We start from the raw sequence: 24,935 nt of genomic DNA on the forward strand, positions 1-24,935 counted from the left end.
GAGGCTGTGCCCTGTGACCACATCAACTGATAGAGGAAGCACGAGGCTGTGCCCTGTGACCACACCAACTGATAGAGAAAGCACGAGGCTGTGCACTGTGACCACACCAACTGATAGAGAAAGTACGAGGCTGTGCACTGTGACCACACCAACTAATAGAGGAAGCACGAGGCTGTGCCCTGTGACCACACCAACTGATAGAGGAAGCACGAGGCTGTGCACTGTGATCACACCAACTGATAGAGGAAGCACGAGGCTGTGCCCTGTGACCACACCAACTGATAGAGGAAGCACGAGGCTGTACACTGTGACCACACCAACTGATAGAGGAAGCACGAGGCTGTGCCCTGTGACCACACCAACTAATAGAGGAAGCACGAGGCTGCGCCCTGTGACCACACCAACTAATAGAGGAAGCACGAGGCTGTGCCCTGTGACCACACCAACTAATAGAGGAAGCACGAGGCTGTGCCCTGTGACCACACCAACTGATAGAGGAAGCACAAGGCTGTGCCCTGTGAACACACCAACTGATAGAGGAAGTACGAGGCTGTGCCCTGTGACCACACCAACTGATAGAGGAAGCACGAGGCTGTGCCCTGTGACCACACCAACTAATAGAGGAAGCACGAGGCTGTGCCCTGTGACCACACCAACTAATAGAGGAAGCACGAGGCTGTGCACTGTGATCACACCAACTGATCGAGGAAGCACGAGGCTGTGCCCTGTGACCACACCAACTGATAGAGGAAGCACGAGGCTGTACACTGTGACCACACCAACTGATAGAGGAAGCACAAGGCTGTGCGCTGTGACCACACCAACTAATAGAGGAAGCACGAGGCTGTGCCCTGTGACCACACCAACTAATAGAGGAAGCATGAGGCTGTGCACTGTGATCACACCAACTGATAGAGGAATCATGAGGCTGTGCCCTGTGACCACACCAACTGATAGAGGAAGCACGAGGCTGTGCCCTGTGACCACACCAACTAATAGAGGAAGCACGAGGCTGTGCCCTGTGACCACACCAACTAATAGAGGAAGCACGAGGCTGTGCACTGTGACCACACCAACTGATGGAGGAAGCACGAGGCTGTGCCCTGTGACCATACCAACTGATAGAGGAAGCACGAGGCTGTGCACTGTGACCACACCATGTGGACAAGGAAGCACGAGGCTGTGCCCTGTGACCACACCAACTGATAGAGGAAGCACGAGGCTCTGCCCTGTGACCACACCAACTGATAGAGGAAGCACGAGGCTGTGCACTGTGACCACACCAACTGATAGAGGAAGCACGAGGCTGTGTCCTGTGACCACACCAACTGATAGAGGAAGCACGAGGCTGTGTCCTGTGACCACACCAACTGATAGAGGAAGCACGAGGCTGTGCACTGTGACCACACCAACTGATAGAGGAAGCACGAGGCTGTGCCCTGTGACCACACCAACTGATAGAGGAAGCACGAGGCTGTGCCCTGTGACCACACCAACTAATAGAGGAAGTACGAGGCTGTGCCCCATGACCACACCAGTTGGGCGAGGAAGCACGGGCTGTGTACATTGTGCAATCAGAGAACAGATGTCCCCTGACCACGATTGCACTACAAGACTGACGAAAAACTTGTCAGATGAGGTGGTCGTCATCAAGCCCGGTGGTCGTGAGGGGCCCGTGATCGAATTCCAAGGGAGGCGCGCCACTACATTGGCTGAAAATTGTCTTTTTGGGCCCGAAGTCTCCGATTGCGTGATTCCTCCTTCCTGTGGGCTACCTGACTGCGGCCTCGACTGACGCCCCAGTTCCGGTTCATAGTCTTTGGAGATCGAGACAATTTTGACACTTGCCGTGTGACGGAAGATTAATGCTCAGGTAAGAGTGGGAGTGGCCCACTTCTTTGGTGAATTGTATTTTGGTTTTGGTATTTGATTCGACTTTTGCAAAAGCCGAAGCCAAGGAGTAAGCACAGTTATTGGCTATAAATATTCGATTGTACCCTTTGACGTTTGGATCCAGGATACACATCTAGAGATGCTTAGTAAATTCCGGAAATGGTGTTGATGGTACTGTACACAGGACTCCGCATTGGAAGAATCTTGTCCTATTCCTCCTCTGGGGACCCTTAATCATGAAGCCTATGCTAAACATGGTGTTGGCCTGATTATGCTTTCTTCACTTTGGCACAAGTGTACAACAGGTAATACTGAATTGCAATGGCCAATATATGGTAGTTTTGAGCCTCCTGTTTAGATAATTTAGAGGAGAAATTGTTTCAGAGAAAAGTTAGGCCTGCGATGCTTGATTCCTTTCGGTTTGGCACAAGGAGTTCAAACAGAAGGAAATCAAACTAAAAAAAAAGCGAAGCTAAAGCAATGCGTATGAGTGTGATTCAGAAGGCACAGAATTATGATGATCAGAAAATACAAGAGGGTATAGTGATGCATGATAAATTGCATCAAATGCAGGTGAATGGATGTCACGTTGCTATAAAGGTCCCCGAAAAGACTCAGAAAAAAGGAGGATGACTGTTAGAAAATATATATGAATATCCATATAAATTCATGTGTATGTATTTCAAAAGATATCATTCTTAGATAAGGTCACATTAACATGAGGCCTGGAGCTCAAAAGGGCTTCCTATCTGACCTTGACTGGACAAGCTTAAACAAGCTATTCTGTACCCCCTTACAGGTCACCTTGCTTGTCTTGACTACATGATATTTCTTATTCTGGTTATGCAAGTGTTACACAGTGCAGAGCCTGCCTTTTGGTCTGCCCATATCTGGCTGTTTTGCATGGTGCAGACATTGCACATCCATGTCAGCCATATTTGGCTTGGTGCCTTATTCTAGTTCCGCTGACGTGGCATTTTCATACAGTGTAAGGTACCTAGAAACTTGTCACTCTGGGAACAAGCGGTCTGAGAGCCCTAAGGTGGCAGATCTGACTTCTTCCTTGCTAATTAGCAATGATGCATGCTTTTGGTACCATTAAATAAATGGCACTCTGTTTCTGATCCAACCTGCTATGTCTGGTGAGTTTCATTCATGTGCTCCTGGGAGGGTGCCAGTATTTCCCCATCAGAATGGTGTCAGAATGTGGGACATATTGGAGGACTGTGATGTCACCGGTTGGTAAGTGAGATGTAAACTAGATAACTAACTTGCCTTGCTGCAAGTGACCTTTCAGTCTTTCAAATATGTATTTAACACATAGTATTAATAAAAGGGACATTGACTGGCATTTAAAATAGACAGGGGACTGTAGAGAATGTTTTAAAAAATATTCTCTGTATCAATAAACTAATTGATATGTGGATATACTGCAGGAGAGCCTGGGTTAGAGAATAATTTATGTGTACCTACACATATAAGAAGTAGTGAAGCAGGTGACTTTTCCCTTGCAGGAGACGTTTTGAATGTATCTTTCAGGGTGTACGCGCACATTGTAAGTAAAAAGCAGACATCACAAGACAGGATTTCAGATGAAAATAATGGTAAGCGCACTAGAAAGCTGTTTTAAAAAAAAAACATCAGGAGAGAAAAATTCAAATGAAGGTAAGAATATGAAATATAGAAAATATGTTAAGTACTATGAACAGTGAAGCCAGTACAATGTAGGGTTGGAGTGCCCTTTTTGAGTCTGTGCAAACCTAGTGACTTGCGTGTTTAAGATTTTGCACCAATTCTTCTAAAATATTCTCATAATGAGAGGGGTTGGAAATGTACTCTTGATAGTGGCAGACATAAAAACTGCTTCAGGGTTAGAAAAAAGTGGTTGGAGGAAAAGTGAACTTAGAAAGATTCAGATTTTCACATGCGCAAAAGTACACTTGCACCTTTTTGCGTATATTAAAATTATGCCTGTCACTCTCTCTCTCTATCAGCTGGCATCACTGTGAGTGACAGTATTCTGCTGTTTCACAAGGAGCATATTGACGCACAAAGTAGTTTTTGTACAGTGCACAGAATTCCTGTGGCAATGTGTATTTTTTTAGACCAAAAAAAAACAAAAAACGATTTTTGGTTTTGGAAATGCTTGTTAGAATGGTGAGGGCCCAGCAGCTCCAACACTGATATGGTTTTACAAAAAAAAACATGCCTAGAAGAAGTCATGCATTGGAAAAGAAAAATGAAGAGTCTGACCTCCATTTTCAGACATACTGGCTTTGGCAATGCTGTATTTGGAGATATTTGTAGGCTAGCTTCTTCTCTGTAGGAGGTAGCCCTGATGCTAAGGGAAATGCTGGGTAGGTATACATGTTTAAATGGCTTAAATATGCTATTTACTTCCTCAGAGTTTGTTTATGTCCTGTTGCTACAAATAGGGGTTGATAGTGTTGACAGAAGTGAAACCTGATTCAGGTTTCCTACTGTCAAAATGGGGGGAGGAGGCTAGCTCCTCTACAAATTAAGGGTAAGAAAAAATATGGGTGCTCTCTCTTTTCCTCAATCTCTTTTGGGCCTATCTAAACTGTCTATGAAATAGCCATGAGATATTTAATTGGCTATTCAGTAATACTGTTTAAAAGTGTTAACATTAATAAAATGAATATATATATATATATATATATATATATATATATATATATATATATATATATATATATATATATATATATATATATATTCACTGAAAAATCCATAGGTTATAGACCATATATAGTTAGGAATTCGCATTTACAAAACCTTATTTTACTCACAAAAAACCATTGAAATTCCATATATAGTTAGTTGCACTAACTATATATCGCGCACCCGCAATCCACTGCTGATGATGTCACATATTACATCATTCATGACATGGTCAGTGACATCACTGATGACATCACTGATGACATCTCAAATGACATCACTGATGACATCTCAAATGACATCACTGATGACATCACTGATGACATCTCATTTGACATTACTGATCACATCACTGATGATATCATTCATGTGATAATACGATGAACCTCTTCAGACTCTAATATAACCTTAGATACAATCAGTGTAAACAGACACTCACAGACACTCATCCATGGAGTTACTCACACACCTAGTCAGTCAATCAAAGAATCAATCACACCTCCATTTCCTCAACTATACAGTTATACAAACTTTACTTATTCAAACATATACTAACACATATTAACTCTCTTATACAATCCCTGATACAAGTTCACAATGATCCATACAGCCACTCACACATTCACTGGCTCTTATGCACAGTTATTTATATATGTCAACTCTCACATGTACTGTGTTTTACATATGTACTTACTTTGACATGTAGCACTGAGATATCCATTCACTCACTAATACACTCATGCACACAGTCAACCGCCCATACAGCTGTTTCCACATGCACTTTTGAAACCATACATCTAGTGAATCAACTGCTCACACATCTATGCACAGAGTCATACACCTCCCAGCCACCCACACACACACTCAGTATCCCATACAAATACTTGGGCAACCAATCAATAACCCATATAGTTACTCATATAGCTACTTATCAACACATGCAACAGTTTACAGAACAACAGACATAATGATGCACAAATTAAGACAGTTTATTCACTAACCCATGCACTCAGTGAGACACATTTAATCACTCACTCATACAGTCAGTCATGCACCTACTAAATCCTTCATCCAGACACTTATACATCCACTCATTCTTCAATATGTAAGACATATTTTAACTTTACAGAAACATACAGTCACTGGATGTTGTCATCAGTGATGTCATCAGTGATGTCATTTGAGATGTCATCAGTGATGTCATCAGTGATGTCACTGACCATGTCATGAATGATGTAATATGTGACATCATCAGCAGTGGATTGCGGGTGCGCGACATATAGTTAGTGCAACTAACTATATATGGAATTTCAATGGTTTTTTGTGAGTAAAATAAGGTTTTGTAAATGCGAATTCCTAACTATATATGGTCTATAACCTATGGTTTTTTCAGTGAATTTTCAAGGTTTTGTAAATGCTAATTCCTAACTATATATGGTCTATAACCTACGGTTTTTTCAGTGAATTTTCAAGGTTTTGTAAATGCTAATTCCTAACTATATATGGTCTATAGCCTATGGTTTTTTCAGTGAATATATATATATACATACATATATAAACATATATCATCTGTATATCTACATATAAATACAAACATAAATGCATGCATACATATACTTATATGCATTTTAGGGTTGTTAGGGCGTTTTCGTGTGTATTATGTTGCTTTTTTAGGGCTTTTGGGTCAATTAAGTAGGGTTCCCGGAGTCTAGGGCTGAGGGGCCGGTTCAGTTTCGTGCGTATTGGTGTTGGCAAGGTTTTGAGGGATTTTGGCGGTTTTTGGTCGAGATTTGGCCGTTTTATGGCTTTTTTTTGTGTTTGCGGGGGGCGCGTATTCGGGTTGAAATTCGTCCCCGTTCCAGTGGATGGATTGGGCTGATTTTTGGTGAGATGTTAGGGAATCGCTGGAACTAGTGTCCAGCCAAGTTTGAAGCGGATCGGAGCAGTGGAAGTGCTTTAAAGAGCAATTTTTGTGCGGAGTAGCGAATTGTCATGTTATTCAATGGGAGTTTTTGGTGCGCATGGAGAAGGTGAATTTGGGGTGTTCCAGTTGCGCTAGAGGGACCGGGCTTGGGTGAGCTGTAGGGAGAGTGGATCGGCAGGTGTGCCGAATTTTTGGGATTTGTTGGCCGAAGGGAAGGGTGTGCTTGGGCAAAGTCGATTTGGTGAAAACGGTGCGTTATTTACATGAAAGTTGAAAAAACACTAATAAAAGCAAAGCTAAAAAGCCACCTCATTACAAACAGAATGGCTTTAACTTAAATGAGGGCGAGATCTATTGCATTTTCAATGCTTGTTTACTTTGGTTCCATCAAGAAGGCATTCAGATGTGTCACACATTTGCCATAAATTCTGAATGTTAGCACTCTAGTTGCACATTAGATCACTGTAGTAAAGCTACTGCTCACCAGGGACGTCTGCTGCTGGTATTCAAAGTGCATGTTTCAGTCTGCATGTCAGAATTTTTTTAATGAAATAGAAGAGGATTTGAGAAGTCACTCAAAATGATCCCTAATTTTTCTTTCTGAAGCACTAATCATACTTTCTATGGCAAAATTAACCCCCTCATGTTGTTCCTTTTTAAATTGAGTGTTTTCAGACTTACCACTTCATTCCAATCAAGATGGCTTCTGGTGTGCCATACTTTTGTCATAAGTAAGACTGTTAGCGCTCTAGTTGTTCTTTAGAACACTCTGGGACATTCTGTCATTGGGCTATACTTGGGGTACATCTGGGTGATATTTGGGCTACATTTAGGCTCTTTTGTCTCTGGTGGCCATCTTGCGAGACTATGTCAGAATTTTTTAATGAAATTGAAGAGGGTTTGAGAAGTCACTCAAAATGTGCCCTAATTTTTCTTTCTGAAGCACTAATCATAATTCATATGGCAAAATATACCCCCTCATTTTGTTCCTTTTTAAATTAAATGTTTTAAGAGTTACCACTTTATTCCAATCAAGATGGCTTCAGGTGTGCCATACCTTTGTAATAAGTAGGACTGTTAGCGCTCTAGTTGTTCTTTAGAACACTCTGGGACATTCTGTCATTGGGCTATACTTGGGCTACATCTGGGTGATATTTGGGCTACATTTGGGCTCTTTTGTCTCTGGTGGCCATTTTGGGAGACTGCATGTCAGAATTTTTTAATGAAATAGAAGAGGATTTGAAAAGTCACTCAAAATGTGCCCTAATTTTTCTTTCTACAGCACTAATAATACCTTCTATTGCATAATATACCCCCTCATTTTGTTCCTTTTTAAATTAAATGTCTTAAGAGTTACCACTTTATTCCCATCACGATGGCTCCAGGTATGCTATACCTTTGTAATAAGTAGGACTGTTAGCGCTCTAGTTGTTCTTTAGAACACTCTGGGACATTCTGTCATTGGGCTATACTTGGGCTACATCTGGGTGATATTTGGGCTACATTTGGGCTCTTTTGTCTCTGGTGGCCATTTTGGGAGACTGCATGTCAGAATGTTTTAATGAAATAGAAAAGGATTTGAGAAGTCACTCAAAATGTGCCCTAATTTTTCATTCTGCAGCACTAATCATACTTTCTATGGCAAAATATACCCCCTCATGTTGTTTCTTTTTAAATTAAATGTTTTAAGAGTTACCACTTTATTCCAATCAAGATGGCTTCAGGTGTGCCATACCTTTGTAATAAGTAGGACTGTTAGCGCTCTAGTTGTTCTTTAGAACACTCTGGGACATTCTGTCATTGGGCTATACTTGGGCTACATCTGGGTGATATTTGGGCTACATTTGGGCTCTTTTGTCTCTGGTGGCCATTTTGGGAGACTGCATGTCAGAATGTTTTAATGAAATAGAAAAGGATTTGAGAAGTCACTCAAAATGTGCCCTAATTTTTCATTCTGCAGCACTAATCATACTTTCTATGGCAAAATATACCCCTTCATGTTGTTTCTTTTTAAATTAAATGTTTTAAGAGTTACCACTTTATTCCAATCAAGATGGCTTCAGGTGTGCCATACCTATGTAATAAGTAGGACTGTTAGCGCTCTAGTTGTTCTTTAGAACACTCTAGGAGGCTGCAGTAGAACACAAAGGAATCAACTGACAGTCTCTGTCCTTGTTGGATGTACATGTTTTACTGAGAATGTCAGACTTCATTTTCACATGACTGAGAAAGATAATGTGAATTTACAGAAAATATGCTTTCAGTTTAGCTTATAGATCCCCTTCCAAACCACTGTGGGAAAATCATGAGATATTAGTTTTCTTTCAAACAATATTCATGATATCACAGCAGAAGGTTTTTTCACATGGTAAAATCACCTTAGAACCCACCACAATTCCTAAAACGAGTATGGTACCATCAACAAATGATTTATAATGTAACTAAAGTCCTAAAACCCTCTATTAACTACAATGCTTTTTAATGAGGTGCTATCATGTATATTGGTCCCAAGATGGCTGCCAACACTTCTTGGATGAAGTGCTGACAGCCAATCAGATCAGATGTGTGGTTAGGCTCCGCCCAGATATATATATTTTTTTTAACCTAAATTACTCAAAATCCACTGGAGCACATATATTGAGACCTAGCAAAGGCACATCAGGCTAACAGTCCCTACAATTTTGCCAAGTTTCGTGCAAATCCATTCAGCCGTTCGAGCTAAAAGTGAGGCCAACCGCCCTATGGAAATTAACATGGGAAAAATGCGTTTTGGGACCCCCCTTTTTTCTTGGCCCCCCCTTGATGAAACCCCCCCAAATTGTCAGGGGCTGCTCAGAAACAAAATGTTCCATTTTCCTGAAAATGTCAGCCAATTCCGTCAACAAACGCCAAAGTTATTAGACATAGAATTTTCAAAAATCCCATAGAGAAAAAATCCTAACTATATATACCTACTGGCGACCGCCAGTAGGTAATATATATATATATATATATATATATATATATATATATATATATATATATATATATATCACAGGAAAAAGGTTGCCCTCGTAGGAATGCCACACACGAAGGGGTTCACACACACGTGCCCACGGTAGCAGCTTCACAGCATTGACACACTCATCTCTTGTGGTGCCATACGCGTTTCGAGCGTCTCTGCGCCCTTGGTCACTGGCTGCACAAATGGAGAAACAGGCAATGAAAACAGCAAGTACCACAATGCCTTGCCACAGCCCACTAGGGCGGAACTCTAATTATGAAATAAATAGCACGTGCATGTAATCAAGCAGACTGTTTCTCCATTTGTGCAGCCAGTGACCAAGGGCGCAGAGACGCTCGAAACGCGTATGGCACCACAAGAGATGAGTGTGTCAATGCTGTGAAGCTGCTACCGTGGGCACGTGTGTGTGAACCCCTTCGTGTGTGGCATTCCTACGAGGGCAACCTTTTTCCTGTGATACAAAATGTGGCTAGTCCGGTCACGGGAATGCCCCGCCGCTGTTATGCGGGTCTCTGCTGCTCAAGGAATTCGAACAGCAAGGAGGACGAGGGGGGCCTGAGCCACGGTGATTTACTGGCAACCCAGCAGCGCTGACAAACTTTTTTCTACCTAATTGGGATGACATTTTAAACGGACTTACAGCCAGCACCCACTGGGGTTGTGCACGGAGTTTGGCAATGAAAACAGCAAGTACCACAATGCCTTGCCACAGCCCACTAGGGCGGAACTCTAATTATGAAATAAATAGCACGTGCATGTAATCAAGCAGACTGTTTCTCCATTTGTGCAGCCAGTGACCAAGGGCGCAGAGACGCTCGAAACGCGTATGGCACCACAAGAGATGAGTGTGTCAATGCTGTGAAGCTGCTACCGTGGGCACGTGTGTGTGAACCCCTTCGTGTGTGGCATTCCTACGAGGGCAACCTTTTTCCTGTGATATATATATATATATATATATATATATATATATATATATATATATATATATATATTTGCTATGTTACTGCCCATCCTGCCTGATGTTTTAATGAGAGGATGAGTAGTCTGCATATTTTGGATCATGAAAAGTGGAACGCAGGCAAGATGCAAACATTCTTGAAGAAAATGTACCCACTAGAATGCCTGTATTAGCATATTGGGATTTTCCTGCTGCTCCTATAACATAGAAGCATGGTCTTAAGTGTACAATGTAGATGCTTTTAATTGAGAGAAAGAATTGTATAAGTGTCTGCCTTCCTGTACAAGTAATATAAAGTCTGTCCACGTAGGGAGTTCTGAGCATTTTTTTGCTGCGGTTAGCCACTGTGTGTGTGTGTGTGTGTGTGTGTACAGGGCTGTGTTTGATTGAAGGGGGAACATATTCCTTTTCAGCAGATTTGTTTCTATTTTGGCCTACAGCAAATAAGTGTTAAGCAGATGCAAACTCCAGTGCAACTTGTCCTAAAAGAAAAACATAGATATAATACCTGCTTGTAATGTTGAAGAGTAGTTTAAACAGCTTAAATTCCTTTATATTAATTAAATATCCTGATTCTACCATTGTAGGGTACAACACTACAGGTAAATGTAAAATTTTGCTCTAATGATGTCTAAATCTATAATGTGCTTAGGGAAATTAGGGTCAAAATTAATTCTCAATTCATAGTAATAATATTAGGGATATCACATTAGCCTTCCTGGAACTACATAGGACACCACAGATCAGTTTAGGATATCACAGTTTTTTTGTTTTTTTTTCTCTTTCTTAGAATTAATAACTTTGCAGGAGATATGCAGGGTGGGTTTATTCCACTGAATAACATTAGCAAGGGGTGCTGCGTAGATACCAGAGAGTAGATAAGAGTATGGTATCAGTTTTATTGTTGCACAGTTTTTCAGGATGAAGATATCAGACATGCCCAAGGAGAATCTCATTATTCCACTAAAATGGATGATGTTTCCACTAACGTGAGAGATAAAGGGATACATGGCACAACTTTAATATAAATAAATATAATTTTGCAACATATATATATATATATATATATATTACCTACTGGCGGTCGCCAGTAGGTAGTTATAGTTAGGACCTAGATTCCATAGGAAATCCGCAACATTCTATCGGGAATAACTTTGGCGCCGGTGGAAGAATCTTCGCGAATTTCTCATAGAAGATGGCCCGCTCCGCTCCTTCCCTGAAAGTTTTGGGGGGATTCGTCCAGTGGGGGCTGAGATAAAAGGGTGGTCCCAAAACGTGTTTTCCCCATGTTATTTTCCATAGGATGATTAGACACGGCTACAGCCCGAACAGCTGAACAGAATTACAAGAAATTTGGCAATCAGGTAGAGTTTGGTTCGCAGATGACCCTTTTCTTTAAATGGTGTAAATTCCTCCAGTAGTTGCTGAGAAAATTGAAGTTGAAACTAATTATATATCTATAGGCACGCACAGGTGCACGCACCCGTGCGCGCACCCTTGTGCGCGAGCGGAATTCTGATTTGCTGTTTGACGTCTGTCAACATTCGATTCAGTGGAAGTCAGGAAGCATTGTCCGCCATTTTGTCAGTGCGAGGCAACATATTGAAAAAAACAAAGGTGCAGAACGTGGAAAGGGGGCAGGGTGGAGACTCCCGGACCCCCTAGGTTTTCTCAGGGGGTCCATTAAGGAGCCCGACGGCCCAAAAAACTCTTTTTTTTTGTAAAAAATCACGAGGTGCGCGCACGTAGCGCGCACCTCTGAGACACAATAGTGTGAAAAGCTATAGTGGAGATCTTGGAAAGGGGGCAGGGTGGAGAGACCCTGACCCCCTAGGCTTTCTGAGGGGGACCCTGAAGGACCCTCAAGTCAAGGCCCAAAAAAATATTTATTTTTGTAAAAAATCACGAGGTGCGCGCAAGTAGCGCGCACCTCCATGTTACAAGAGTGTGAAAAACTATAGTGGAGATCTTGGAAAGGGGGCAGGGTGGAGTCTCCCTGACCTCCTAGGCTTTCTCAGGGGGTCGCGGGAGAACCCCGATGGGCAAAAGAAACCCTTTTAAAAAAAAAAAAACTCACAAGGTGCGCGCACCCGGTCGCTCACGTCGCTTCAAAATGGCGTTTTGCCCGATTTTCATAAAAGTTTTAAAACGTAAAAAGGAGGCAAGGTAGAGACACCCTGAACCCCTAGACCTTCTCAGGGGGTCCCAGAAGAAGGCAGACGGGCAAAAACCCCCTTTTTAAAAAAAAAAAATCACGAGGTGCGCGCACCCGGTCGCCCACGTCGCTTCAAAATGGCGTTTTGCCCGATGTTCATAAAAGTTTCAAAACGTGAAAAGGAGGCAAGGTAGAGACCCCCTGACCCCCTAGACCTTCTCAGGGGGTCCCAGAAAAACCCCGACGGGCAAAATCCCCTCTTTTTTTTTTTTTAAATCGCAAGGTGCGCGCACTAGGGCGCGCACGCCTAAAAAAAACACAACAAAAAAAATAAAAAAAATTGACTGTTCACATGTGGATTGAAGATGCAGAGTATAGTGTTCAACTTTATGGAAATCATAAAAAAATACATGTGCTGTAGCATATTACATAATACAGTCAATGTATTACAATATACAAAGGCAGTTTGTAAAAAAGTAAATTAATTTTAAAAAAATGATTTAGAAATTAGCATTTTAAAAATATTGGAAATTCACTAGAAAATCATCACTTTCACACACGTAATAGTTAAGATTTAGCAGTTAAAAATCTTGCAAATTCACAGAAAAACCCTTAGGTTTCAGGCACATCATACTTAGAAATTAACATTTAAAAAACCTTGCAAATTCACTGAAAAACCATAGGTTTAACACACGTTATAATCACGAATTAACATTTAAAAAACCTTTGAAATTCACTGAAAAAAACATAGGTTTGACACACGTTATAGTTAGGAATTAGCATTTAAAAAACCTTAGAAATTCACTGAAAAAACCATAGGTTTAACACATGTTATAGTTAGGAATTAGCATTTAAAAAACCTTTGAAATTCACTAAAAAAAACATAGATTTCACACCAGTTATAGTTAGCTGGACATTTCACTCAAACAAAACCATAGAAATTCCCCCGTTATAGTTAGTTCAGCTAACTATAACGTGTGCGCCCGCAATGCACTACTGATGACATCACGTATTACATCACTCATGACATGGTCAGTGACATCAATCATTACATCACTGATGACATCTCAAATGACATCACTGATGACATCACTGATGACATCATCCTTGTGAAAGAGTGGCAGACCTCCTCTCAGCGTAATATAACCTTTGATACACACATTCAAAAATACAATCTAAAATTTTCAAAAAAATGGAGATACCAATACCTGTTACAACAACCTATTCAGTAATTCCACCATCTACATACACATATGCACTCATTCACCAACAGTTCTATATAGTCACTCATACGTGTACTTATTTATCATATGCATCCTGTTGCACACCGACACTCATCCATAGAGTTACTTACACACATACTCACACATGCAAATAAACTATCAAACATCCATTCATTTGCATATACACCTATACACACAGCACTACACTTACTTATACAGAAATGAACACATACTTCCTCTCTTAAACAATCACTTATAGAAACACATACTTATTTATACAGGAACTCTTCCAATCCCTCACTCTCACATATTATAACTTATATACATCAATACTCACATATACTTAGGCTGTGGGGTTTTAGGTTTAAACCTATAATTACTGATAAAACCCCACTGATAGAAAAATAGCCCTCACTGGTGAAAACATATAAACACTGAAAAAACACCTGGACAACCACAAACTAAATGCCACTCAAAGAAAGGAAAAAGAGAGTGAAAGAGTAATTTTTTCTTCCTGAAGAAGTCAATACAATGTAACGTTCGTATACAAGCTAGCAGTAAGAAAGACTGGCTAACATTATTCTGCTTGAGTTTTGTTCTTTAGGGATGCCACTAAAATATTGTTTCTTCTTCCTTTTACTTTTTTCAGTTTTGTGGCCTTTGTTCTAAAGATGCAGGGTTTAGTTTCATGTTTTAGGTCTAGTTTAATTATTTTATAAAGTTTAGAGAATCAGGAAATATCAAACTCATATTTGATATTTTGGCTGCATTTATTCTTTCACTGTTAGGTAAAATGGCTGGTTTTATAAAAATCTTTCCTAATATGTGTCATCACATTTACCCACAGAGAATGGGTAAAAACCCTTAGTTTCTAGTGGGTCAGTGTTGATAGTAGGTGAAATGCCAACACCTCAGGCTTTAAACATTCAATGCAAAGTATAGTGACAAGCATATATATCACCAAGCATCTGGGATAGTGGTGAAAACATGACACCAGACTTTTGGAGAACATGGAACGCAGTGTCACTTGTAATGCTCTGCAAAAAAGGTTCTTCACAAGTTCAACAAAGATTAGAGTGATATTATTTGTATTTGCAGTGATTCAGCTACGTATATAAAAAAGTTGTGTGATGGCCTGTCAAAATTGATACCCGAGCGGAAGTGAGTCCCTGTAGGAGATCCTTGCCACTTGTTAGATGGTATGCTGAACAAATCTTTACAATCTTCTGAGTTAATGAGGGATGCTATTGACTTTTTAGACCATTCTGGTGCACTGTTTTCTTATGCACTGGAACGAAAATGCAAATATTTAAAATGTCATGCTTTATGTAGCATCAAAGAAAGAGTCATCCCAACTGTGCCCCAAGAGGCTATAAATGCTGAGAGGGCCTTTTCACAGAAGTTTACATGGGAAGGAAAGAGCAAGCGCACATGATCCAAAGACTCACTGAAGAAGTATTGTATGGTGTACTACAATAAGATTATTTTACAAAAATCTATTTGGACCTCAAATACACTTTAAGTACACTGTCTAAATACCATGTTCTTTCAGTGCAGAAAGCAAGCAATAATAAAAGCAACACGTTCCATAAACACCAGAACAACACTTTTTCTGTTGTTTTTAGTGGCGCGAAAATGTGTAACCACTGATAACAACTGTTTTTTAAGTTATTGAAAACACTGAAAAAACCCCACCAGAATTTACCAAAAATAAAAACTGAAAACAGGAAAGCCTACATATACTAGATTAAAACATATGTAATTACTCATAAAGGTACTATTGAGACAGTCATTAACTCACAAACACAGCCATACACATACTCATCCACCCGTACAGTCTGCACACATGCTGTCTTCAAAACACATAGAAACAGTGAGTCACTCATTCATGCATCTATGTGCTAAGTAATACCCCCCACCGTACCATGCAGACACTCATACTGATACTCAAAAAAACATCTAATAACCCATATACACACTCATATAGCTACTCACCAACCCATGCAGTCACTTATACACAAAGTGAGCGACTGATACAGATATTGACATGTTTAAATATTACTCACTAACCTATGTAGCTTCTTTTTTGTCCGGCAGAACTCAGACAGTTACTTTGGGACCATTTCAATCAGTTGAGCTCTCTCTACCCTGTGGGGTTCCTCAAGGCTCATCCCTGATTACGACACTCTTTAATATCTACTTGTCGGATCTAGCTAGAGTCATCAAGCAATACGGGATGGGCCTTACCTCCTATGCAGATGACGCCCAGCTAGTCCTCGCCATTAATAATGATGAAGATGAGGTGGCGAAGCGATTCCAGGAGGGCATGCAAGCAATTGGAGACTGGATGTCCTCAAGCTGCCTTAAGCTAAACTCCGAGAAGACCGAGGTGGTCATTTTCGGCAAGATCTCACCACTTTGGTCATCTATTTGGTGGCCATCTTCATTTGGAACCTTGCCCAAGCCTGTTTTAAAGGTCAGGAATCTAGGAGTAGTGTTTGATGACCATCTCAACTTCTCTGCGCATGCTAATCAGACAGCAGCATCGGCTTTTCATAAGCTAAAACTCATCAAATAAATCCTTCTGTATTTGCCTGACAGTGCAGGCAAAACCTTGGTCAGTACACTTGTTTTATCTTCTCTCGACTATTGCAATGGTATTCTGGCCAATGCTCAAGTTCGGGTAATCAATAAAATGAAATTAGTGCAAAATGCTGCGGCCAGAGTACTATCAAAAACTCCTAAATTCAAGCCCATTGCTCACGCTATCCGGAAGTACCACTGGTTACCCATAAAAAAGCGTATACAATTCAAAACACTCTGTCTGGTGTTTAAAGCACTGCATCATCTTGGCCCCCAGTTCCTCAGAAACCAGCTTAAGCCATATTTCCCAGCCAGGCAACTAAGATCGTTGACTTTGCACCAATTAATTGTGCCCCGAACTAAGACTGTTTCCTGGGGTGACAGACGTTTTTCAGTTACAGCTGCCAGATTGTGGAATTCTCTTCCTCTCTCTATCAGATTAAATCACTCCCTATATTTTTTTCGTAAAGGTCTAAAGACTTGGTTATTCACTCAGTAAATCAGTCTGGAATTACATTGTTTGAGGCATGAGTTGAGTTTTCAGCGCCAAGACGACCCCGGGCATACGTTCGCGCTTTATAAATCTCAAAAATAAATAAATAAATAAATAAATGTATTTGCTAAGATACACTTAAACAATTAGTTATACAATCAATTTTACACAAACAAAATCCTCCATTTAGACACTTATATACCCATTTATTTTTCCATCGACCTTGCGATACACATATTTAAAACATATTTAAATGTCATAAAAAAATATTCACTTGATGTTGTCATCAGTGATGTCATCAGTGATGTCATTTGAGATGTCATTGACCATGTGGAGGCATCAAGGCGCCTTGATGCCTCCGGGCAAAGTTGCGTGTTTATACGTTTTATTTCATTCATTCATTCATTTCAGTCATTCATGTCATGAGTGATGTAATATGTGACGTCATCAGTAGGGCATTGCGGGCGCGCGAGTTATAGTTAGCTGAACTAACTATAACGGGGAAATTTCTATGGTTTTGTATGAGTGAAATGTCCAGCTAACTATAACTGGTATGAAACCTATGTTTTTTTTAGTGAATATATATATATATATATATATCCATCCAATTACCACTCCAGTGCTTCAGTCCACCAAAAGGAGAGAAACAGACTCATCAATGCCTTCAAACACTACTGGCACACAGTGACTTTATTTATTTAGAGCATAAAAACGCAATGCATGCGGACAAGATGACGCGTTTCAGCCAACGATGTGGCCTTGCTCACATATTTGCGATGCTTGAGAGTGAAGTTTAAATGCACAGGTGACCCAATCATGTGATTAACGAACTTCCGTCATGATGAACATAGAAGAAAGATTATAACTAGTACAAATACCTCTAGAAAGCTCAAGTTCATGTGTACTGTTTGTTCTCTATTCATGTAATGAGGTACAAAAAATGTATAAAAACAAAAATACATTGCTCCTCATGGAATAGATTGTTATCTCGCATGCACGGCTTAATTCTAAAGTAATGCTGTATATGGTATTCAAAATTTGCAATCATAGTGACATGATCGTGTACATATCCCTAACATAATAACAAATATGCTTGAATAGATTTGAAGCGGTAGAACATTTAAATATTGAACTCATGATTACATGGTAGAAGCCTCATGTCTTTGTAGTATTAATGAACGAGTGAAAAATAATGATAATAATGGCACCAATGCATATACAGCATATGATTGTTTAAATCCATATGCTTCTGTGGTGGTTATTCTTGGCTCAAATGCCCCTACTCTGATCATAAAGATAGACAGATTAAGAATCACCAAAGACCATTGGAGTCAAATTGTTAAGCTTCATAAAATTGTTCCTTTGCTGCCAGGGACATACATATTTCCTATATAGCAAAAACAGCCACATTAGCCAAAAAGAAATGATATAACAAAACGTGCCCTAGTTCATTGATCTCATATGAGAGCATCACAACTCGTTCATCATGACATAAAAATGCAAAACGTGCTACAAGGGTGACTGGTGTTGTGTTAAAAAATAAGTAAAACGAAATACTGTATTGAGTTTCATCATTGGGAAAAGGACAGATGCACAGACAAAAAAACAAAAAACAAAATTGTTCTAATGCTCTTGAACTTCCCCTATGTAAATAATTTGGTGGAAGGAGGACATATTTAGAAGGGTCATAGCCCAATAATAGAGTCCCTAGTCAAACCTCTAATGAACAGCACATGTATCAAATACCGGCAAAGGATAAATGGTATGCTTAGCTGTAGAGAATCTCGGGGCATCGATGATATGGCCTAAGTGTTACAAGAGGACGGAATTCAAAGATAGTAATGCAAATCTTCACACATGTTAAGTCCTTTAGGGACCTTGGTGTCTAGCTCTATAATGTACTTTGTCTCGAGTTGTCTTAGTTGTTTTTCTCTATTGTCCCCTCTTTTGCTGAGAGGAACACTGTCGATGACAAAGTACTTGAGCACATCAAGCTTATTATTGTGCTCCAATTTCACATGCCGGGCTACTAGATATGTGGGATCTGAATTCACAGTTGCACGAAGATGTTGCAAAATCCGCTGGTATGCCGCCAGCTTCGTGCTCCCCACATAGCGTAGCCCGCATATGCACTGCAAGACATATACTACACACTCAGAGCGGCATGTGTAGTGCCCTTTTAAGTTAATAGGGGCATCTGAGGAAGCAGACAGGTAGGACTTAGTATTGATGCCAAATTTGCAGGCTCTGCATGTACTGCATTTAAAAAAGCCTGTGCTCGATGTTAACCACCCTACTTTCAGATCTATTTCTGGACTGGTTCTAACCAAGTCACTCCTCATGGATCGTGCTTTCCGGTATGTATGGTTAGGTTTGGCATGTACAATTTGCGACAAAGCTGTATCAGTCAGTATTATCGGCCACTGTGCATTGATAATGCCTTTGATCTTATTGGCCTGCCTGCTATATGTGGTGATAAACCGGCATGAGGCAAGGGGACTAGACATGACGCTATCAGTCTGACTCGAAGTCACTAATGAATTAGTTGCAATTATTGCCGATATCGACGGTTTTTGCAACAGATCGAGTCTCTCATTGGCATTGGCTTTAATGCGTGCTGAGTCAAGCAATTTGGCACTATATCCTCTCTGTAGAAACCTGCATCTCCCTGCTTCCTGTGCTGCAACTAGAGATTCTGATGTGCTGCATGCTCTGTAAATCCTCACAAATTCACCATAAGGTAAACTACTGATTGTGTGGTGAGGGTGAAACCTAGTAGCATGCAGCAGTGTGTTACCTGCTGTTGGTTTGCGAAATAGCTTCGTTTCCATGTTACCATTTTCTATGTACACAGTTATGTCGAGAAAATCAACAGTGCAGGGATCAATGTGAGATGTAAAATGCAAATTAAGCTGATTAGTGTTGATGGTCTTCACGAATTCTGAAGCCTGATTCTCACTGCCCTTCCAAACGATAAAAATGTCATCAATATATCTCCATATGTGGACAATGTGTCTGTTGATCCAGTCTTTGTGTTCTTCCATGAGCACATGCTTCTCCCACCAGCCAACGTGCAAGCACGCATAGCTGGGGGAGAAGCCTTAAAAAATAAATAGATTATTGTGCAAACACCACCTAATCATGCTCAGTAACATAGCATTATGTCTGTACATAGCAATGTTTCTGTTTTTTAGAAAATAATCCACAGCAGTAAGACTATCCGCATGTCTAATACTCGTATACAAGGAGGTAATGTCTAACGTCATAAACATATAATTATCTGACCATTGAATGGAACTCAGCTTAATGAGGAAGTCTTTCGTGTCTCTAAGATAAGTTGGTAACCCCATCACGTGTTCTTGTAAATAATAGTCGAGATATCTTGACGTATTTTCAAAAACCGTATCCTTTGCTGATATGATCGGACGCCCCGGAACCGGGGTCACCAGCTTATGGACTTTTGGGATCAGATAGAAGGTTGGCAGGGTGGGAAATTCTATGTGTAGGAAGCAATATTCCTCCTTTGTGATTAACCCCTCCCTTTTCCATCCATGAAGTTGTTCTTTATAACCTTTGATGACCGTTTTAACCTCCGTCCCATTGGAAAGTGCATAGCACTCAGTGTCGTTCAAGTGCCTATATGCTTCTTCTCTGTAAGCTGTTTTGTCCCATAAGACTGAGTTACCCCCTTTGTCAGAGTTATTGATCACAACTAAATTGTTGTTTTTCAGTTCATCCATCAGTTGGAAATACTGTCTCGTGGTGGCACTGCTGGTTTTGTGTTTGCCTCTAGAGATTTTATGGTGCAAAGTTTTCAGTTCCTCAGTAATGCACTCATGGAAAATATCCAATGCGCCGCGTGGCATAATTGGAACAAATGTGGAGGGCGCTTTGAAGGGGCTGTTGCCTGGGGCCGAAATACTGATGCCTTCCTCATCTGCCACTTGCTGAGTGTTTATTCCCAACTCATCTGAGCTGGAAAGACCGGAGCGTAAAGAGTGCAACGTTGTTAGGAGCGGATCTGATGTACAGTCAAACCAGCCTGAGAGATAGAACTTGGGGGGTCTGGTGCCTGTTGTGTTTGGTTCTTAATCTCAAAGAACTTTGCTAGTTTTAGTTTACAAATGAATTTGTAAACATCGACCCTCGTCTCTACATAATTCAAATTGCTCCCCGAACAAAAGCTGAGCCCCAATGTTAGTAATTGCACCTCTGCCGCATTCAATTGGACATTAGTTAAATTGATGATCGTTTTTTCGGCACTGGTATCTATTGTTGACAATTTCGTTTCTTTTGATAAAACTGCTTTTTGCCTCTGTTGCTTGGCGCATTGGCGCCGTGCACGCCTCCGGTTGGTCCTGCGGGAACGGATTGAGGATTTTGACCTCTCGAACGAAGGGAGAGTTTTCGCTGTTGCCTGATAAAATCCATCTCTTCTGCGTATGTCAGCGGACCAAATGCTGCATTACTGCCCGATTCTACACTACTCCCTTCTGAATCCGTGTCACTCACTATTGAACTCGCATCAGATGAGGAAGCCACGGCATTCTCGGCTTTGGTTATGTTTTTGCCCGCATGCTTCTGAATTGTTCCTGTTCCTTTCTGTTTTTTAATAAAGTAATACTTGCGGGCAAACGTGAATACCTGGCCTTCACTTATAATCCTTTTTATCGCGAGCGAATTTAAAAGCCTTCCTTGCCTTGATGGTTTCTTCTTGTTTTTTGATACGTGCTGACATGTCTGAAATGCTCGTCAATAAAATCTTTATTGGATGAAGAGGTGAGTGACAGCAGTTCCTGTTTAATACGTGCAATTTCCACATTGTTTGCATCGCGATCAATTGTGGCGTTTTTAATTAGGAGACAAACTAGTCTCATGGAGGCCTCTGTATTGCTGTCCGCCCAGTCCTTCAACAGTAGTGGATTGGGATTTTCGAATCTGGGGGCCGGCATGATTCTTAGGCCCCGGGGTACTCAGCCTACTTCATGATATTTTACTAATGATTTTATTTCCCACCACTCAGTTAGTTCACTGCGGGTATTTTTTTCAAGCATTTTGAGTAAAGTTTTGACATCCGAGCCCTGCTCAATCTCCTTAGATTGCTTACTGTTGCTATCAGCAATTTTCGGTAAGTTTTTAAACAATTCATCTGCTGCCTTTTCCCGTTCAAGCAGCGCCTCGTCCGACATTGCGTATATATTTATTTAATAAAGGACAATGGAAAGTCTTTTGGGGACAATTCATGTAACTATCCCTCTGCCAGAAGTGCAAAGTACCTCTCTTCCTGCGCCGTGTGACACCGAAGCCTCCGGTAACAAGCGAGTCCTCTGCGTCCTTCCCACTGCTGCAACTGCCGCCGCGAAAAACCACACCTTCCCGCTCACCAGCTCGGCGTAAATGCTTCACCTTCCGTCGCCCAGAGGGCTGACCATGTAAAAGCTCCACACCGCTACCTTTCCAAACGGCCTGACGATTGGACAGCCAACTTCTCAGAGAGGGGTCCGTTGAAGGAAGCACAAGCCAAACCTCCTAGGTAACATCCAATTACCGCTCCAGTGCTTCAGCCCACCAAAAGGAGAGAAACTGACTCTTCAATGCCTTCAAACACTGCTGGCACACAGTGACTTTAATATATATATATATACATATTTTTAATAAATGGAATTTACTCACAAAATACCTAACAATAGGTTAGAACAGGGCACTTGCTGCTAGCAGCTTCAGTAAAGATTCTCTGTTGTATACAACCTCTGTAGCGCGCGTGTGGATGTGTTGAGAGATGATGAATGCTGCTGTTAGACTGCAGTTTGTTACACACGAAAAGGAAATGGATGGATGTACACATAACTAACAAGAAGTTTATAGATCCAGGGAATGGGGAGGTTTTGGATACATTTATTTATTATAAAGTTTTATATAGCGCGAACTTGATACCGAAGGATATAATGTCCTCATCACAAAGTGATATTTAAAATAAATAACATTTTTTAAAAAGAGAGGATGGTGAAAACATGCTGTCCCCATAAAGAGATTACCTTATGAACTTGTGGTTCCCTTAGAGCCTGTTGTGCCTGACACCAGTACTATATTATTATTTATACCTATAGAGGCAGAGTATGTTTCTCTCCTCAGTGGGTTTTAGCATTAAAGTCCATCCACAGGGTGAAAGGCTCTGTGCCGTCATACTGGGATACCAAGTCCACTTCGTTCAATGTGAGTCCCAATGTCAATGCGCAGGCAGTAAAGAGAGACTTGGGCCACCTATGCCTGGAAGGTGGTACATTGTCTTGCAGTAAGCTGATGACCTCCTGTGACCTCTCCATCACTTGAGGTCTGTGAAAGCCTGTGATAAAAGACACTGTAGCTCTGCTGAACTACCTCCAGGAGAGAAGGGAAGCCTTATTGTCAAAATGCCAGTGCTGCCAAAAAGAGGTGACTTACCTGGGTTTTGTGATATTCCAAGGTACCCGCAGCATATCACCTGACAGAATTAAATTGTTTCAGGGCATTCATCTCCTGCCCACCAAGAAAGGAATGATGTCCTTCCTGGGGATAATGAACTGCTGCCACCAATGGGTAATGAATGCAGATGCTATGACTGTTACAAAATGAACTTGCAAACTGCTTCAAGAAATTGAAGGAGACATTGTGTACTGCTCCTCCATGAGAATTGCTGGACTGCCTGACTACAAACTGCCTTGCCATCTCTGTTTCAGAGCAAAATAACATTGCAAATGACGTGATGCTACCAATGATGTGCGGACACAGCTGGAAAAGAAAGGCCTGTGAGACACAACTATGTGACTTTGCTTTCTGCAGTGACTAGGGGTCAGCAGCTGTGATGGTGGAGAGGATGGCTCTCATTGTGTTGGACAATACCTGCATTGTCTAGGTGCCATATTTGGTGCAGTTGTTGCTGTCTGGATCGACACAACATTTTTCTGCTAGCAGGCACACTGGTAATAATGGCACCATGTAAAATGCCCTCCTGTTAATTTGTCAAAAGTATTACCTGTAATAGGTTATTACGTAGTGAAGTAGTGTGGCTCACTGGTTAGAAGCGGCAGACCCGAGAGCAGAGGACGGCCCGGGACCAGGGTTCGATTCCCGGCGCGGCAGGTTTCTGGACCAGGGTCAGCGGACTCGATAATTCTCTCGCCTCGGTGCCCACTCTGATCAGCGATCACACTCGGCAACTCTGGGCATTAGCTTGCCTCATCTTCACTAACGGCCCCACCAGACCGCCGGGGATGCCTGGTCTCACCCTGGAGATACCCATTAAGGGACCATCTCTCAGGGAAGCCAGGAAGGGTTTCGCAGCGGTCGAAGCGCCTTGGGACCCTACGGGTAAGTAGTGCGCTATATAAATGCCAATACATTTACATTTACATTTATTCTGATGAGATCTATTCTCTTAGAAACAGATAAGACCCCCAAGTAAGTTGGTGTTGAGATTGTAGAAAACGGCACCACACCAAGATTAGACACCATTAAAAAAGTTAGTCTATAGGAGTGGTACACTGATGGTTCCTCCAGCAGACTGATAGACACTGATTACAGAGCAGGGTATGCTATAGCAATAGCTGAAGTGCAGCTCTGCCACTTGGAACATCCACCCAATAAGATGAGCTGTGTGCTGTGACAAAAGCATGAATACTAGTCAAAGGGTAAAACTGTTAACATTTAAACTGACTCACATTATGCTGTGCAGTTCTTATTTGTGGCCAGCTGTGGAAGTGCCACCGATGCATAACAGAAGCAGGGTGTCTTATTGAAAATGGTTCTTTAGTAAGGATCTTGTTAAAAGCAATATTATTATACACCAGGGTAGCGGTAATAAAATGTGAAGCCTACACAGGAGCTAATACTAAATTAGCCAAGGATGATGCAATTGCTGACACAGCATTAAATGAAGGCATGTTATAGTCAGTGCAGATGGGACTAATGAACAAAGCATTTAAAAAAACAAGTACAGCTTATTCAGAGACAATTGTTGTAAGCTTATGTAAAGGAAGCACAA

The sequence above is a fragment of the Lissotriton vulgaris genome, chromosome 2_2 (assembly GCF_964263255.1).
Source record: "Lissotriton vulgaris chromosome 2_2, aLisVul1.2, whole genome shotgun sequence".
Lineage (NCBI taxonomy): Eukaryota > Metazoa > Chordata > Amphibia > Caudata > Salamandridae > Lissotriton > Lissotriton vulgaris.